This window comes from Lontra canadensis, unplaced genomic scaffold, assembly GCF_010015895.1.
Source record: "Lontra canadensis isolate GAN:19392208 unplaced genomic scaffold, GSC_riverotter_1.0 scaffold27, whole genome shotgun sequence".
NCBI classification, from domain to species: Eukaryota; Metazoa; Chordata; class Mammalia; order Carnivora; family Mustelidae; genus Lontra; species Lontra canadensis.
The window spans coordinates 22,120,051-22,139,733 of NW_022631021.1; positions in this window are offsets into that span (position 1 = coordinate 22,120,051).

The window sequence follows — 19,683 nt, forward strand, 5'->3', positions numbered from 1 at the left end:
GACAGCTGGAATTCATTTTATTAACAAGCATACACACACACACACACGCACATACACTCCTCATATATAGTCCATATTCAATCCAAATAAATTGTTACTATGTATTAACTACAAAATAATCAAGTTAATGTCTCATATAATAGGGTGAGTTTCAAGGAACTAAGTTTTAGAAAAGATAATTGACATAGTCATATAAAACTATAGGAAGAATAAACATTGTTAAAATGTCTATACTGCCTAGAGCAATCTATACTTTTAATGCCATTCCAATCAAAATTCCACCGGTATTCTCCAAAGAGCTGGAGCAAATAATCCAAAAATTTGTATGGAATCAGAAGAGACCCTGAATCACTAAGGAAATGTTGAAAAACAAAAATAAAACTGAGGGCATCACGTTACCTGATTTCAAGCTTTACTACAAAGCTGTGATCAACAAAACAGCATGGTACTGGCGTAAAAACAGACACATAGACCAGTGGAACAGAGTAGAGAGCCCAGATATGGACCCTCAACTCTATGGTCAGTTAATCTTTGACAAAACAGGAAAAAATATACAGTGGAAAAAAGATAGTCTCTTCAATAAACGGTGCTGGGAAAACTGGGCAGCTATATGTAGAAGAATGAAACTCGACCATTCTCTTACAATGTACACAAAGATAAACTCAAAATGGATAAAAGACCTCAATGTGAGACAGGAGTCCATCAGAATCCTAGAGGAGAACATAGGCAGTAAGCTCTTCTATATCAGCAACAGCAACTTCTTTCAAGATATGTCTCCAAAGGCAAAGGAAACAAAAGTGAAAATAAACTTTTGGGACTTAATCAAAATCAAAAGCTTCTGCACAGCAAGGGAAACAGTCAAGAAAACAAAGAGGCAACCCACGGAATGGGAGAAGATATTTGCAAATGACAGTACAGACAAAAGATTGATATCCAAGATCTATAAAGAACTCCTCAAACTCAACACACACAAAACAGATAATCATATCAAAAAATGGGCAGAAAATATGAACAGACACTTCTCCAATGAAGACATACAAATGGCTATCAGACACATGAAAAAATGTTCATCATCACTAGCCATCAGGGAGATTCAAATTAAAACCACATTGAGATATCACCTTACACCAGTTAGAATGGCCAAAATTAGCAAGACAGGAAACAACATGTGTTGGAGGGGATGTGGAGAAAGGGGAACCCTCTTACACTGTTGGTGGGAATGCAAGTTGGTGCAGCCCTTTTGGAGAACAGTGTGGAGATTCCTCAAGAAATTAAAAATAGAACTTCCCTATGACCCTGCCATTGCACTACTGGGTTTTTACCCCAAAGATACAGATGTAGTGAAAAGAAGGGCCATCTGTACCCCAATGTTTATAGCAGCAATGGCCACGGTTGCCAAACTGTGGAAAGAACCAAGATGCCCTTCAACGGACGAATAGATAAGGAAGATGTGATCCATATACACTATGGAGTATTATGCCTCCATCACAAAGGATGAATACCCAACTTTTATAGCAACATGGACTGGACTGGAAGAGATTATGCTGAGTGAAATAAGTCAAGCAGAGAGAGTCAATTATCACATGGTTTCACTTATTTGTGGAGCATAACAAATAGAATGGAGGACAAGGGGATGGAGAGGAGAAGGGAGTTGAGGGAAATTGGAAGGGGAGGTGAACCATGAGAGACTATGGACTCTGAAAAACAATCTGAGGGTTTTGAAGGGGTGGGAGGTGGGGGGTTGGGGGAACCAGGTGGTGGGTATTAGAGAGGGCACGGATTGCATGGAGCACTGGGTGTGGTACAAAAACAATGAATACTATTATGCTGAAAATAAATTTAAAAAATGATTAATAAAACTATTTCTAGAGAAATATGGTTTTCTTTTTTTCTCTCTCTAGAATCTTTTAAGATTTTCCTTCAATTTCTGGAGTCCCAGAATCTTGTCAGAATGTGCCTTTGTATCTGTGAAGAAATAAACCCTGATATAATTAACAGAACATCAGTTACTAAATGCTAGATATTAAAAATTACAAGTAACAGTGAATTCTTTATGGTCTTATTTCTCTGGAGAAATCATATAATTTATTTATAGATCCTAAGTATCTCATTATACAAATAGGTGATGTATGTCAGAGTCTCTTTCACATGGGTTTTTAAAGTGTGCTTATGTTATAAAATCCACTACCCCCAGTCTTGCTGATCATCACAAAGAATCATCTTCACTATCACTATCCATATGCCCAGAGGCCCCCTCATTCCCTGTTGATCATAAGGCGAAGCTCAGAGGGTCTTGGGTAAACATGGGTTTGTATGTGTGTTTTTTTAAGTCTATAATTGTGATGTGCTTAGGAACAGGATTGTGATGACCATTATCCCTTGGCTTATAGACACTCTCCTGCCTTCCTGCAATGCAGTTCTTATAAATGGTAGTCTTATTTTAAAATTCTGAGTTTATGGTCTTTTTTCCACAATAGAATACGTCTTTTTTTTTTTTTTAATCTATCTTGCCTAGAATCTGGTGAAGCATTTTAATTTGAATATTTGAGTCTTCTGCTCAGATAAACTTCCTTCTACTCTTAGTGGCTCCCTCATCTCATCTCTTAATTTTTCCTTGTCTAGCACTCCTGTTATTTACATGGAAATTCTACTAGATCTGTTATCGAAATCTATGGCCTTGCCCATCTTTATTTCATTGGTTTTTAACATAGATTCTGTGCTCCTTCTCTTCATCTATTGATTTGTTTGCAAATCATTGTCCATCTTTATACACACAGCTAAATTTTGCATGTGTGAATGTGCTATGCTTGAATCTCCTTAATTGAGCTTACAATTTTGTTTATTGGGAAATGGGATACATTTTTGTTCAAGATCAAGTTCAAAGTCTAACCTACCTCTGTCAATAGTTAAATAACAATTTTATACCTTAGCTGTTCCAAAAAAAAAAATCTGATATCAAATAATACTATTTATATCACTTGGCTGATTTTTAAGCTCTACTTGGATGATCAGTTTCAGGAAGTTTTTGTTTTTCCTTGTTCCTATCTAAATCTGAAAGACTGGCCTATAATTTTTAACGCAATTTCAGGCAGTCTGGTGAAAGCAGAGATATTTTCAGACTTTCAGCCCTTGCTTCCACAGTCTTCATTGCCTATTGTATAAGGTAGGAGAGCTCTGCTGATCTAGGGGAGGGCTTCTGCAATAGCTTTATGTTGTTAGGAGCCACTTATCTTGAATGTTTTTGAGTCTCTTCTTTCTGGGTTCTGGCACCCTTTCAGTTGGTTGTTGACTTAGTATGTCTTTTCCCTGGGGGTTTTATTCCAGTTGCTGAGGTGCCTTGGGTGGCAGTAATCTGGATGATGAAGGCAGGCACAGCAATCTGGCAAAGTATGTCAGAGATTTGCCAGAGTGTGAAAATATAATTCCCCTAAAGAGAGCTCGAACAAAGCCTCTCTGTTCCTCAGTCTTTTCAGCAGCCTGTGCCTGGTGTTCTTCTAAAGCCAGGACCAGAAAGAACTCAAAATGCATCTGCTAACATGCCTGCAGCTCATGGATGACAAGGGAGACCCACCTCACCTCAGGAATGCTCAGCTGAGAAGATAAATTACCATTCTCTGGGGATTCACAAACCTCTGCAAACCAATAGTTCTCAAACCTCTCCTCGTTGGGTCTCTGCCACCTGCCTCCAAATTCTCATCAAACACAGAGGAGGGAACTTCTCTATCAGCTTTTCTTTCCTTCTTTGAATCCACGGTCTGCCATCCTCCAGTTAAACTGCAGGCCCAGTTACTGCTCAGCTCAGGACAGGCCTTGTAGTTTGATTAGAAATATAGGATGAATGGTGCCTGTCTGGCTCAGTGAGTATAACATGTGACACCTTACCTCAAGGTCATGAGTTCAAGATCCACATTAGATGTGAAACTTACTTTAAAAAAAAGGGGGGGGGTGCTAGAATGGTAGAATACATAGAGTGTCATAGATAAGAAGAGAGGGGAACCTAAATAAAATTAAAGGAAAACTTGACAAAAAAATATATATATATATACAGTTAGGCAAAGAGTGATTTAAAACTCAACTATAGGGGTGCCTGGGTGGCTCAGTTGGTTAAGCATCTGGCTCTTGGTTTCAGCTCAGGTCATGATCTCAGGGTCATGCGATGGAGCCCCAAGTTGGGCTCCACACTCAGCATGAAGTTTACTTGAGTTTCTCTCCCTCTGCCCCTCCCCCAGCTCTCTCTCTCAAATAAATCAATAAATCTTTAAAAAATAATAATAAAAACAAAACAACCCTATTGAATATAAGCTAACACTCTTTCAACTAGAAACAAATTGCTCATGAAATGAAAGATTAGATGACTCCTCAATCCACTTTCTCTTCTTCTTTTTGAATTGCTGCTGTGCGTGTATATTTATGTGGATGTGGATTGGTTGGATAGGTCAGTTAAAGAGAGTAGCAAGTGAGAGGAGTTAACAAAATTCATGAATGTCAGATCTCTCTAATCTGTACTTTATTTTCTAAATCACCCACCTCTGTCCTGTCCTGTCTACCCTTATACCTATGTTCTGTCCATTTGGGGGCACAAATTAAGTCTTTTCTAACTAATGACCTTAGCTTTTATCCTGGCCTTATTTCAATTGGTATTCATCAAAAATCTCTCCAAAAAATATCTACCCCAATTTTATCCAACCTAAATCAGAGCATCTCCAACAAGCACATCTTGTCCTTGTCAATCAGACATAGACACTTCCTAGACCTCATCTGAAGTAAGTATAGATATGCCAGTTCCACTTTTAAAGTCCCCTTTTTGGGCAGTCGCCCATTAATATGCTAAGTCTTGAATTTAATTCCTGCTTAGTCTTTTACTATTTAAGTGTTTTTAGAAAAAGTACTTTATCTCTCTGAATCTCTTTATCCATCTATAAATAGAGATAATATCTACTTTGTGGAGTTACTTTTGAGGGTGGATTACATTTTGACCCTTAAGAAAAATTAGAAGAAAGTTAAATCATCTTAATATTCTTTAATTTTTTAAGTATTTATATCAACTAGGAGCTTTCCATAAATTGTCCAAATTTACCCTTGCAGTGGCCCTCTGAGTTAGATATTATCACTGAAGAAGCTGAGATTCTGACTAAAGGAGCTGGGGTTCAAGCTTAGAAATTGTAACTTCAAATATTGATTTTTGACAACCAACTCCAAATGCTTCTTCTAAAGATTAAGTTATAAAAGCACAGAGAAATGGATGTCTCTTGGTGGAATTAGTGAAAAGAGTGAGGGAGAGAGATCTTGGCACCACATAACCAGCAGCTTGATTCCATCAGACCTAGGGAAGAGGGTCTTAGATGTGAGCATTCTGCCACTGCTGCCTGAATCATGATTCCTGTGGGGATATTTTAACCCCCAGCATTTAGAATTCATATATATTTCTCCTAAGAACCCATTTCCACCAGGGGCAACTGGGTTGTTCAGTAGGTTAAGCATCTGCCTCCTGACCTCAGTTCAGGTCTTGATCTTAGGGTTGTGAGCTCAAGCCCCACATTGGGCTCCACACTGGGCATGGAGCTTTCTTTAAAAAACAAAACAAAACAAAAAACTATCAATTAAAAATACCAGAATTTATAATCCTTCAAATTTTTTCCATTTCCAGATTTCCATAGATGAATTAGATAAAATGATGAATGAAGTGGAAGTAACTTTTCTGGTTGCAAGGAATATCAGGTACTTACCTTGAAAACACCCATTCTTGCGAAGTTTCCTTTTCTACACATGATGAACAGAACAATATTGCTCTGTAAAAACAAACAAAACCCAAACAAGTGCCTGATTTGTTCCCACAGTTGTTTCCACATTCCCGCTCCAAAACAATGGACTAGGCAAACAGCTGCATCTTGCTTAATGTATGGGAACAGCTGGCACAATACCCAGCACTCACACAGATAATTCTGGAGGGGAAAAGTCTCAGGTCCTGTCCTATTTCTGTCAGTAATTAAGGTTCTGATCTACTCCAAAGTTTGTTGGATATGCAGGTCAATACGTTAAAAAAAAAAAAAAAAAAAAAAGCAAGATTTATTTTAAAAAATTTGGCTGATATTTTTGTCCATTTTTTCATCAACATAAATCCAACTGTCAGCTTCCTGAATATTTTATTCTATTGTCCTATTAAAGTAGGGCCAGAAGTCCTCACAAAATACTGGATATTTTGCTCAACACCTCTTTGAAATAATGAGGCTCTCTGTAAATTTTTTTTAAAAGATTTTATTTATTCATTTGACAGAGAGAGAAATCACAAGTAGGCAGAGAGGCAGGCAGAGAGAGAACGGGAAGCAGGCTCGCCGCTGAGCAGAGAACCTGATGCAGGGCTTGATCCCAGGACCCTGGGATCATGACCTGAGCCAAAGGCAGAGGCTTAACCCACTGAGCCACCCAGGTGCCCTCTCTGTAAATTTTTGAAATAATTTTATTTTGAAACAATCTCAAGCTTTCAGAAAAAGCAGTACAGTCCACAGAACTGTCTTTTCTGGAACCATGTAATTTTCTGGTTTCATTATCCCTGAATATTTCACTATATAGTTCCAATAAACAAATACTCTCTCAACCAAAACGTAACCATCAAAACCAGGGGTCAGCTTAAGCTGCTATATACCATGCTATACCAAAACACACCGAGCAGCTAAAACAGCAGAAGTTCATTTTTCTCACAGTTCCAGAGGCAGGAAAGTCCAAAATCAAAATGTCATTCTGTTTGGTTCTGGGGAGCACGCTCTTCCTGGCTTGTAGATGGCTGCCTTCTCTCTGTGTCCTCATTGGGTCTTTCCTGGGTGTAGGTAGAGGGAGAGAGGAGAGAGGTACAGGGAGAGGGAGAAGGAGAAGGAGGTATTTTTCTGTTCTTTAAAGCCACCAATCCTATCAGATTAGGACCCTGCCCTTATGACCTCATGTAACTTGAATCACCTGCTCAGAGCTCTATCTCCAAATGCAATCACATTGGGGGTTAGGGCTTCCAACATTTAAATTTGGTTTGTGGGGGCACACAATGAAGTCCATAGCAACTATCAAATTCTGAGACCCTCATTCAAATTTCACCAAATGTCCTAATGATGTTTCTGCTGCAAAGAATCTAGTTCAGAATCACAATTTGAATTTACTTTTTATTCCCTCCAGCCCTTCATCTGTAACAGTGCCTCAGCCTTATTGACTTTTATGACCTTGACATTTTTGAAAATTATAGGCCAAGTTTTTTGTAGAACGTCCCCCATTTGGGTCTGCCCAGTGTTTCCTAATGCTTAGATTCAAGTTTTAAAATTCAAAGCAATATCACAAAAGGGAACCTACATGCTTCTCCTTGGATCCTACCAGGTAGAATTTATTTTTGAACTTTCTCCATTACTAATGATCATCTTGATCATTGATGAAGGTGGTACCTGTTTCTCCACTTTAAAGTTCCTTGTTCTGGTACACCTAGGTGGTTCGGTTGGTTAAGAATCTGCCTTTTGCTTAGGTCATGATTCCAGGATCCAGGATCCTGGGATCCAGTCTCACATTGGGATCCTTGCTCAGCAGGGAGCCTGCTCCTCCCTCTTCCAGCCCCTCCCCTGTTTCTGTGCTTGTGCTCTCTCTCTCTTTCTGACAAGTAAATAAACAAAATCTCTAAAAAAAATTAAGTTCCTTGTTCTTACTTTGTAATTAATATTGTTTTATGGGAAAGCAATGTGAAATGTCCCATGGCCTGATATAAATGTTTCACTCTTCCTCCATCTTCTGATTTTTTATTTACTAATTTACATCAGTAGAAACTCATGAATTCTAATTTTATTCAACTCTTTACATCATAATCATTATTCATCGTAACGACAAAATTGTCCCAGATTTGGCCAGTGGGACACTATTCAGACTGGTTCCTATGTCTTTTCTGACATATGCATCTTGTACTTGCCTTGTTCCAGCTTTGGAAATCACTCTTTTCTTCAAGTCCTGGTTCCTTTGAGTGGTACAGACAGTCCCCGAAGTATGATAGCTTGACTTACAATTCTTCAGTTTTACAATGGCACAAAAGTCCTACACATTCAGTAGAAACCATACTTTGAATTCGGAACTATGGTCTTTCAGAGGCTAGTGATGGGCAGTACCATCAACGCTCCTGATGCTGGGTAGTGACAGCACAGCTCCTGGTCAGGCATGCAATCACGAGGGGGAACAGCCAGGACACCTACAACCATTCTGTCCCCATGCAGACATTCTGTTTTTCACTTTCAATACAGAATTCAACAAATTACATGAGATATTCAACCCTTTATTATAAATAGGTTTTGTGTTAGATGGTTGTCCCCTACTGTAGACGAATGTATTTTGAGCACATGTAAGGAAGGCTAGGCTAAGTAGGTTGGGTGTATTGCGTGCATTTTTTTACTTACAACATTTTCAATTTACAATGGGATTATTGGGATGCAATCCCTGTGTAAGTTGAGGAAAATGTGTATTTAGATTCTGAGATCTAAGTGTGCTCATTGTTGTTGGGATGTTGCCTTTTCAAGGCTCTCTCAGTGGTTGCAGATAGAGAATATCATATAAGTTAGAAGTGTGTGTAATCAATGTGTGCATTTGCATTTATAAATATTTCAATACCTATCTATGTATATGTATATACAATGAGTTCTACTTTACCATTTGTTTGATAATATGATTTTGTTCCAATACAACTGAAATATGAAGACAGAATTTGAGCATAGTGCAATTTCATGTTTGCTTAGGCATGATTTCCTCTGAGAGAAACAGATGAACACAGAAATACACCCAGTTGTGCCAAGCCTTGTCTTATGGAAGACAAACACACACACACACACACACACACACACACACACACACACACACATATCCAACATCTACCATCTACTTCAACTCACTTTATGTGCCATTCTCCATAACCATCTCATCTGGTGTTACAACTTACTTTCTGATTTCAAGTAACTCTCCTTTCCACCGCTTCAAAATGACTCTGAAGCTGCAAACCTACTTCGACAAGCAAATTTCTGATCCTCTTTTTTTTTTTTTTTGTATAAACATATAATGTATTTTTATCCCCAGCAGTACAGGTCTATGAATCACCAGGTTTACACACTTCACAGCACTCACCATAGCACATACCCTCCCCAATGTCCATAACCCCACCACCCTCTCCTGACCTCCCTCCCCCCAGCAACCCTCACTTTATTTTGTGACATTAAGTGTCTCTTATGGTTTGTCTCCCTCCCGATCCAATCTATTTCATTTATTCTTTTCCTACCCCCCAAACCCCCCACATTGCATCTCCACTTCCTCATATCAGGGAATCATATGATAGTTGTCTTTCTCAGATTGACTTATCCCTAAGCATAATACCCTCCAGTTCCATCCACGTTATCGCAAATGGCAACATTTCATTTCTTTTGATGGCTACATAGTATTCCATTGTGTATATATATACCACCTCTGCTTTATCCATTTGTCTGTTGATGGACATCTAGGTTCTTTCCATAGTTTGGTTATTGTGGACATTGCTGCTATAAACATTTGGGTGCCCCTTCAGATCACTACGTTTGTATCTTTAGGGTAAATACCCAGTAGTGCAGTTGCTGGATCATAGGGTAGCTCTATTTTCAATTTTTTGAGGAACCTCCATGCTGTTTTCCAGAGTGGTTGCACCAGCTTGCATTCCCACCAACAGTGTAGGAGGGTTCCCCTTTCTCCACATCCTCGCCAGCATCTGTCATTTCCTGACTTGTTAATTTTAGCCATTCTGACTGGTGTGAGGTGATATCTCATTGTGGTTTTGATTTGTATTCCCTGATGCCAATTGATCTGAAGCATTTTTTTCATGTGTCTGTTGACCATCTGGATGTCTTCCTCTGTTCATGTCCTCTGCCCATTTCGTGATTGGATTATTTGTTCTTTGGGTGTTGAATTTGGTAAGCTCTTTATATAGATTTTGGATACTAGCCCTTTATCTGATATGTCATTTAGAAATATCTTCTCCCATTCTCTCAGTTGTCTTTTGGTTTTGTTAACTGTTTCCTTTGCTGTGCAAAAGCTTTTGATCTTGATGAAGTTCCAATAGTTCATTTTTGCCCTTGCTTCCCTTGTCTTTGGTGATGTTCCTAGGAAGAAGTTACTGCAGCTGAGGTCAAAGAGATTGCTGCCTGTGTTCTCTTCAAGGATTTTGATGGATTCCTTTCTCACATTGAGGTCCTTCATCCATTTTGAGTCTATTTTTGTGTGTGGTGTAAGGAAATGGTCCAGTTTCATTTTTCTGCATGTGGCTGTCCAATTTTCCCAATACCATTTGTTGAAGAGGCTGTCTTTTTTCCACTGGACATTCTTTCCTGCTTTGTCAAAGATTAGTTGACCATAGAGTTGAGAGTCTATTTCTGGGCTCTCTACTCTCTTCCATTTATCTATGTGTCTGTTTTTGTGCCAGTACCATACTGTCTTGATGATGACAGCTTTGTAATAGAGCTTGAAGTCTGGAATTGTGATGTCACCAACTTTGGCTTTCTTTTTCAATATTCCTTTGGCTATTTGAGGTCTTTTCTGGTTCCATATAAATTTTAGGATTATTTGTTCCATTTCTTTGGAAAAAAAAAAAAGATGGGATTTTGATAGGGATTGCATTAAACATGTAGATTGCTTTAGGTAGCATAGACATTTTCACAATATTTGTTCTTCTAATCTATGAACATGGAACATTTTTCCATTTCCTTGTGTCTTCCTCAATTTCTTTCATGAGTACTTTATAGTTTTCTGAGTATAGGTTCTTTGCCTCTTTGGTTAGGTTTATTCCTAGTATCTTATGGTTTTGGGTGCAATTGTAAATGGGATTGACTCCTTAATTTCTCTTTCTTCTGTCTTGTTGTTGGTGTAGAGAAATGCAACTGATTTCTGTGCATTGATTTTATATCCTGATACTTTATTGAATTCCTGTACAAGTTCTAGCAGTTTTGGAGTGGAGCCTTTTGGGTTTTCCACATATAGTATCAAATCATCTGCAAAAAGTGATAGTTTGACTTCTTCTTTGCTGATTTGCATGCCTTTAATTTCTTTTTGTTGTTTGATTGCTGAGGCTAGGACTTCTAGTACTACGTTGAATAGCAGTGGTGATAATGGACATCTCTGCCATGTTCCTGACCTTAGTGGAAAAGCTCTATTTTTCTCCATTAAGAATGATATTTGCAGTGGGTTTTTCATAGATGGCTTTGATAATATTGAGGTATGTGCCTCTATACCTACACTTTGAAGAGTTTTGATCAGGAAGGGATGCTGTCAAATGCTTTTTCAACACCTATTGAGAGTATCCTATGGTTCTTGTTCTTTCTTTTATTAATGTATTATATCACAATGATTTTATTTATGATTTATTTCTTTTATTAATGTATTATATCACAATGATTGATTTGCAGATGTTGAACCAACCTTGCAGCCCTAGAATAAATCCCACTTGGCCATGGTGAATAATCCTTTTAATGTACTGTTGGATCCTATTGGCAGGTACTTTTTTTTTTTTAAGATTTTATTTATTTATTTGATGGAGAGAGATCACAAGTAGGCAGAGAGGCAGGCAGAGAGAGAGAGAGAGAGGGAAGCAGCCTCACTGCTGAGCAGAGATCCCGCTGTGGGACTCAATCCCAGGACCCCGAGATCATGACCTGAGCTGAAGGCAGTGGCTTAACCCACTGAGCCACCCAGGCACCCTATTGGCAGGTACTTTGATGAGAATTTTCACATCTGTATTCATTAAGGATATGGGTCTGTTATTCCCTTTTTTGTTGGTGTCTTTATCTGGTTTTGGAATCAAGGTAATGCTGGCTTCATTAAATGAGTTTGGAAGTTTTCCTTCCATTTCTATTTTTTTTAACAGTTTCAGGAGAATAGGAATTAATTCTTCTTTAAATGTTTGGTAGAATTCCCCTGGGAAGCCGTCTGGCCATGGGCTTTTGTTTGTTGGGAGATTTTTGATTACTGCTTCAATCTCCTTACTGGTTATGGGTCTGTTCAGGTTTTCTATTACTTCCTGGTTCAGTTGTGGTAGTTTATATGTCTCTAGGAATGCATCCATTTCTTCCAGATTGTCAAATTTGTTGGTGTAGAGTTGCTTATAATATGTTCTTATAATTGTTTGTATTTCTTTGGTGTTGGTTGTGATCTCTCCTCTTCCATTCATGATTTTATTTATTTGGGTCCTTTCTCTTTTCTTTTTGATAAGTCTGGCCAAGGGTTTATCAATCTTATTAATTCTTTCAAAGAACCAGCTCCTAGTTTCATTGATTTGTTGTATTGGTTTTTTTGGTTTCTATTTCATTGATTTCTCTTCTGATCTTAATGATTTCTCTTCTCCTACTGGGTTTAGGCTTTCTTGGTTGTTCTTTCTCCAGCTCCTTTAGGTGTAGGGTTAGGTTGTGTATTTGAGACTTTTCTTGTTTCTTGCGAAAAGCTTGTATCACCATATATTTTCCTCTCAGGACTGCCTTTGTTGTGTCCCACAGATTTTGAACCATTGTGTTTTCATTATAATTTGTATTCCATGAATTTTTTTCAATTCTTCTTTAATTTCCTGGTTGACCCATTCATTCTTTAGAAGGATGCTGTTTAGTCTCCATGTATTTGGGTTCTTTCCAAATTTCTTCTTGTGATTGAGTTCTAGCTTTGAACATTGTGGTCTGAAAATATGCAGGGAATGATCCCAATCTTTTGATACCAGTTGAGATCTGATTTATGACCCGGGATGTGATCTATTCTGGAGAATGTTCCATGTGCACTAGAGAAGAATGTGTATTCTGTTGCTTTGGGATGGAATGTTCTGAATATATTTGTGATGTCCATCTGGTCCAGTGTGTCAGTTAAGGCCTTTATTTCCTTGTTGATCTTTTGCTTGGATGATCTGTCCATTTCAGTGAGGGGAGTGTTAAAGTCCCCACTATTATTGTATTATTGTTGATGTGTTTCCTTGATTTTCTTATTAATTGGTTTATATAGTTGTCTGCTCCCATGTTAGGGGCATAGATATTTAAAATTGTTAGATCTTCTTGTTGGACAGCCCCTTTGAGTATGATACAGTGTCCTTCCTCATCTCTTTATATAGGCTTTGGCTTAAAATCTAATTGATCTGATATAAAGATTGTCACCTCAGATTTCTTCTGATGTCCATTAGCATGGTAAATTGTTTTCCACCTCCTCACTTTAAATCTGGAGGTGTCTTTGAATCTAAAATGAGTTTCTTGTAGGTAGCATATTGTTGTTGTTTTTTTTTTTTTTAATCAATTCTGTTACCCTGTGTCTTTTTATTGTGGTATTTAGCCCATTTACATTCAGGGTAACTATTGAGAGATATGAATTCAGTGACACTGTATTGCCTGTAAGGTGACTGTTACTGTATATTGTCTCTGTTCCTTTCTGGTCCACTACTTTTAGGCTCTCTCTTCACTTTGAGGACCCCTGTCAATATTTCATGTAGAGCTGGTTTGGTGTTTGCAAATTCTTATAGTTTGTGTTTGTCCTGGAAGCATTTTATCTTCTATTTTCAATGATAGCCTAGCTGGATATAGTATTCTTGGCTGCATGTTTTTCTTGTTTAGTGCTCTGAATATATCATGCCAGTTCTTTCTGGCCTGCTAGGTCTCGGTGGATAAGTCTGCTGCCAATTTAATATTTTTACCATTATATGTTACAGACTTCTTGTCCCAGGCTGCTCTCAGGATTTTCTCTTTGTCCCTAAGACTTGTAAATTTTACTATTAGGTGACGGGGTGTGGACCTATTCTTATTGATTTTGAGGAGGATTCTCTGCACCTCCTGGATTTTGATGCTTGTTCCCTTTGCCATATTAGGGAAATTCTCTACAATAATTCTCTCCAATATACCTTCTGCTCCCCCCTCTCTTTCTTCTTCTTCTGGAATCCCAATTATTCTAATGTTGTTTCATCTTATGTTATCACTTATCTCTTGAATTCTCCCCTCATGGTCCAGTAGTTGTTTGTCTCTCTTTTGCTCAGCTTCTTTATTGTCTGTCATTTGGTCTTCTATATCACCAACTTTTTCTTCTGCCTCATTGATCCTAGTAGTAAGAGCCTCCATTTTTTATTGCACCTCATTAATAGCTTTTTTTTTTTAATTTCAATTTGGTTAGAATCTAGTTCTTTTATGTCTCTAGAGAGGGCTTTCATCTTTCCAGAGAGGGTTTCTCTAATATCTTCTATGTCTTTTTTGAGCCCAGCTAGAACCTTGGGAATCCTCATTCTGAACTCTAGATCTGACATATTACAAATGTTTGTATTGATTAGGTCGCTAGCCTTTGGTACTGCCTCTAGTTCTTTTTTTTTTGTGGTGAGTTTTTCCACCTTGTCATTTTTTCCAGATAAGAATATATGAAGGAGCAAATAAAATACTAAAAGGGTGGCAAAGACCCCAGGAAAATGTGCTTTAACCAAATCAGAAGAGACCCCAAATTGTCGGGGGGAGAAAGGGGATAAAAAGAAGTTCAGAAAAAAAAATTTAAAAAAGAAAACAAATAAAGAAAAAATATAAAAAATTATATATATATATATATATATATATATACACATATATATTAGACTGGTTACTAAAACAGGGTCACCCACTTAATTTTGGGAGTATTTTCGTCTCTTATAAGAAACTACTTCCCAAAATTTTAAAGAATGAAAAACATATATAAGGGTACACACAAGGAAGGAATGGAATATGCCTATGAAGATGAAAAAAAAAATTTTTTTTAATTTCTAAAAAAGGAGTTGATAAAGTAAGTTGGTTGGGAGAATAAAGAAAAAGAATGTGGAGAGAATTTGCTCAGGCTGGAGACTAGAGCAAGCCTGGAGCTAGATTTAGGGCATATTTTGATCTATTAGAAGTTGTACCCCAAATTTTTTAGAAGAAAAAATCCTATGTGTATACAAAAAATAAAGTTAGATATACAATGAGGGATAAAATATGACTATAATAATGAAGGTACAAAAAAGATTATTATTATTATTATTTTCTTTTTAGGAAAGGTATTATTAAGATAAACTAGTTTAAAAACGTTAAAAGAGGAAAGGGTAAAAGTTAAAAAAATTTAGTACAAGAAAAAAAATAAAATTAAAAAAAAAATTAATTAACTGCAAGACTAAAGAATCATGGGGAGAAAGCCATGAATTCCATGCTTTTCTTTCTCCTCCTCTGGAATTCCGCTGTTCTCCTTGGTAAGTGAATTTGGTCTTGGCTGGATTTCTTGTTGACCTTTTGGGGGAGGGACCTGTTGTAGTGATTCTCAAGTGTCTTTGCCCCAGATGCAATTGCACCACCCTTACCAAGGGCCAGTCTAAGTAATCCTCTCGGGCTCGCTTTTGGGAGCTTTTGTTCCCTGAACGCTTTCTATAGAGTTCCCGAGGACAGGAATGAAAATGGTGGCCTCCCAATCTCCGGCCCGGAGGCGCCGTGAGTTCGTGGCCTCACTCCTCAGTGCACCCTCAGAGAAAAGTGCTCAATCACTCCCATCTCTTTGGCCTCTGGCCATGATCCGAGTTCACCCAGCCTGTGACCGGTTCAAGGTAAGCCTGAGTTGAGAGCTCACTCCTCAGTTCTCTCTGTAGCCAGCTTCTCCACTCTAATACCTACAAGCTCTGCAACACTCAGACACCCCCAATACTTATGTGACCCCACGAGACCTGGGGCCACGCTGACCACACATGGGCTTCACCCCGGTTTAGCCTCTGGAGCGATGTCCCTCAGTGGATCAGACTTTTAAAAGTCCTGATTTTGTCCTCCATTGTTCCTCCGCTTGCTGGGAGCCAGCCCCTCCTAATGCAGTTTATCTTCCTGTCGTTTTGGATTCATTTCTCTGCTGGTCCTACCTTTCAGAAAGTGGTCCATATTCTGTTTCTAGAATTGTTGCTCTTCTCTTCGATCTAGTGTTGGATTTGTAGGTGTTCAAAATGGTTTGATAAGCTATCTAGCTGACCTCCTGCTACCTGATGTCATCTCAGCCTGCTACTTCTCCACCATCTTGACTCCTCTTCCTTCTGGTCCTTTTCAATGTAAAGTGCCATAGTATTTATGTGTTTCTTACCCATTTCACATGTTAACTGTGCTATCATTTTAACTATGTTCCAAACTTTGTTTTTAATGTGTCACTGATGAAGTATTTGCTCCAACCTCATTTCTTTCATAAGCCCTGTCCTTTTCATTGTCTGATTTTGTATGACTTGATAGTTTTTAGGAACGTGATGTCATATTCTAGCAGCACTGACTCTATTCAAAACTGTAAATTCACACAAACGTCTCTAATTCCAGTCCAACACTCCAGGATTCATTCTAATTTTCTTATCTTCTATTTTGGGAGACCCAGTGATAAACCTATCTCTTCTTATCCTTGATATGGGCACTTAATTCATCAAGTCCCAGTAGATAACCCATCTTTCATCACTTACCACTGCCTCATCCTTGAGACAGGTGATCTCCTCACCACCACACTTTATCACCATAGATGCTAGCTTACCCTTCATTCCCTTAAGACAACCCTTTTCATGTGGTCACTCTTTTCACTCTTTGTGGCTCAGATTCTCCACCATGAGCAGTCTACTTACATTGTTCAGGTTCCAACAACATGTGCTGGTCTGAGCCACCGAGTCACCCTCACCACCACGTGGGAAGGACTACCTTGTTCGGTTCTACCTTTAGTGGTAGAACTGAATTTATCATTAGAAGAAGAAATGGAAAGGGGAAGAGGATTAAGAAGAATCAAATTTTCTTTTTTTGTCAGAGGAATAAAAACCAGTGATCTATCACCCTACAATAACTGTCTTCTGAACTTGCATTATGGGATTAGCTTTATCTCATTTTTTAAAAAGATTTTATTTACTCATTTGAGAGATAGTAAGAGTGCACGAGCAAAGGGGGAAGAGTAGAAGACAGGGAGAAGCAGGTGCCCTGCTGAGCAGGGAACCCAATCTGGTGTTTGATCCCAGGACCCTGGGATCATGACCTGAGCCAAAGGCAAATGCTTAAGAGACTGAGCCACCCAAGCACCCCAACTCAATTCCATTTCAGAAAAGCTTTTTAATCTTATAGAAGGAGCCAGGGATTACATCTGTATTGAGCTAGGTTAAATTACCAGTCATTCTTCTCCAAAACTTCTAAAATGAAGCAAAATAGAGCATGAAGTGATTGAAAAATATCACTTTATGAGTTGCTGTTTCAATTTGTGGTAGATGTTTACCCCATGATACATTAAGGACATTTTGTTTTATCCTTGATTTCAAACATAAAGTGACTTTTTAGTCCAAAATGGATTTTACTAGCCCACATTGATGACATGGAACACACTCCTCTTACAGAGCAAATGCTGTTCGGGGAGGGAGTGTAGGGGAACAGAGTCCAGACCATAGTGCAGCTGTGAGCTGCACTATGCTGTTTTCACTCCCAATCTTCACCAACAAAACAGGTAGCCAGCACTCAGTTCATTACAGAGGCAGACAAAAATATATATAAGCCAATTGATGAACACCTCTCCACTTTTTCTTTGAATAAATTCATGGGGGAGAATTAAAAATCTCAAGGTCAGGTACTTAAAGCAAAACATGAATTGGGTAAGATGAGACAATTAGGAGCTACAGAAGTATCTCTAGGATCTCATCAAAGTAGAAGCTAGTTCAGTTCAATACTATTCTCTTAGAAGCACTTTCTAATAATTAGCACCAATTTTTTATTGAGCTAGAAATGAGAATTTACATCATATCTCATAATACACCATTTTGAGTTTATTGGCCATAAGTATGTTAGGTAAATTGTAAATATTTCACATTATGGTTTGTAGATTCCATCATTCTCAGCAAATCCTTTTGATATCTTCAAAATTTCCCCAAAAAGATTCCTTTCAGATATCATTATATCACACACAATGATTACCTAAAAATTCATGTCTCTGAAGTGAGTGAAATCAGGTACAATAGCTTTCTCATCATTTTCTTAACATATAGTAGAAGTTCTCTTTTATTGACATCTATTTTACTCAACTCATGGAATTAAACAAGCTGTTTAGTCTATTACTGCAATCATATTTTACAAACAATTATATGTTACCACCTTAAATGATAATTGTTTGAATGATCTGATTTTAGCAACTTGCCAACATGAAGCCTTTCTAAAATAATGAGTTAGAGACTCACTCTTGTTCAAGTGTACTAAATGGGAGTGGTAATTTCTACATTGAATTTATTAAAAAATACAGAGTCTGGGAGTCAGCAAGAATACCCTCAGGTTCAATAACTTGTTAAAAAGAGTTAGAATTCCAGAAAAAGCACTTATCTTCATGGTTGCTGTTTACTATAGCAAAACAATAGAGATTCAAAGCAGAAAGATTCAAAGGCTAGAAAAGAATCCCATAGGATGAGTCCAGGAAATTCCAGACATAAACTTCTAGCTGACCTCTCCCAGAGGAGTCAAGTGAACTGGACTATTAGCAATATTGGGTGGCAATATGAAGTAATGCCAACCAGGAAGATCACCAAGCCTTGGTTTCCAGAGTTTTTATTTCAGCTTGGTCATAAGACATGATTGACCACCCACATGGCTTATCTTAATCTCTAACATTCCAGAGCTTGAGCTGTTACCACATGGCCCAAGACCACCCAGTAAGTCATTATTAGCATAGACTATCTAGGTGACCCAACATCCCCAAGTAAACAAATACACTCCTATCAGGCAGGAAATTCCAAGGGCTTAGAAATTATCTCCCAGGGGCGCCTGGGTGGCTCAGTGGGTTAAGCCCCTGCCTTCGGCTCAGGTCATGATCTCAGGGTCCTGGGATAGAGTCCCACATCGGGCTCTCTGCTCAGCAGGGAGCCTGCTTCCCCCCGGCCCTTCCTCTCTCTCTGCCTGCCTCTCTGCCTACCTGTGATCTCTCTCTGTCAAATAAATAAATAAAATCTTTAAAAAAAAAAAAGAAAAAGAAAAAGAAATTATCTCCCAGAAGCTGAGAGTAAAGTCCAGACCTCAAACAATTGTAGGTTATCAGTTTACCTAACACTTCTTTGAATGATACAATTTTAGTACCTTGTCTATATGGAACCTTCCTAAAATTCAATGCTCATTGATGTTTTTATAAGTGCAATTAGTGAAAGTCTTCATTTCTGTGTTGGACATATCAGAAAGACTATAAAGACAAGTTGCTAAAATAATGACAACAAAAACAGACTGATTTTGCATTAAGTGTAAATAAGACAATAGGACTAGAAAGTAGACAACACAAAAATCTAGAAAGACTCTTATTTAGATTGCTTATCAAGATTCTTTATCTTAGGGCGCCTGGGTGGCTCAGGGGTTTAAGCTTCTGCCTGAGGCTCAGGTCATGATCTCAGGGTCCTGGGATTGAGTCCCACATTGGGCTCTCTGCTCCTCAAGGAGCCTGCTTCCTCCTCTCTCTCTCTCTCTCTCTGCCTGCCTCTCTGCCTACTTATGATCTCTGTCAAATAAATAAATAAAATATTAAAAAAAAAAAAGATTCTTTATCTTATTTAAAGAACCTGAAGTTGAATATCTTAGACAATGAACTTTTTGTGTAGTTTATGCCAGGAAATAGGTAGGAAATTTCAATCTGCAGACACGGCTCCCCGCCCCCACAAAAAGATCTTGGCCTTAGAACAAAAGGTTGGGAAATAGATGCATA